Raw genomic sequence first — 371 nt, 5'->3', positions numbered from 1 at the left:
TTGAGAAGCACTTCCACAGATCGAGATATTAATTAACGGTTTATTTTAGAAAGTCAGGTTGGCATTTTTAAGTGTCTCATTTCCGCGGCCGTTCCCGGGCACAGCGGCGGCCCTGAGGCCCCGGCAGGAGCAGGACACCAGGGAGGGTCGGTGTCACCTTCGGCACGGCAGCTCACACACCCCAGGAGCGCCCCGCGGGCGCTTCCCAGCGAACGCGGGCAGGAGGGGGAGCGGCTGGGCCGGGTGGGGCCGAGCCCCGGCCCTGCCCCGCGGGCCGCCGGCCCGGCCCCGCTGCGCTGCGCTGCGCCGGCTGTCCGGGCGGGCCCTGCCCGCGGTGCCGCCCGGCCGCTCCCCGCCCGTCGCAGGGCTGA

Source organism: Coloeus monedula (assembly GCF_965178545.1).
Source record: "Coloeus monedula genome assembly, chromosome: 10".
Lineage (NCBI taxonomy): Eukaryota > Metazoa > Chordata > Aves > Passeriformes > Corvidae > Coloeus > Coloeus monedula.
The sequence above is the reverse complement of the archived record's forward strand: the minus strand, read 5'-3'. Positions refer to the sequence as shown.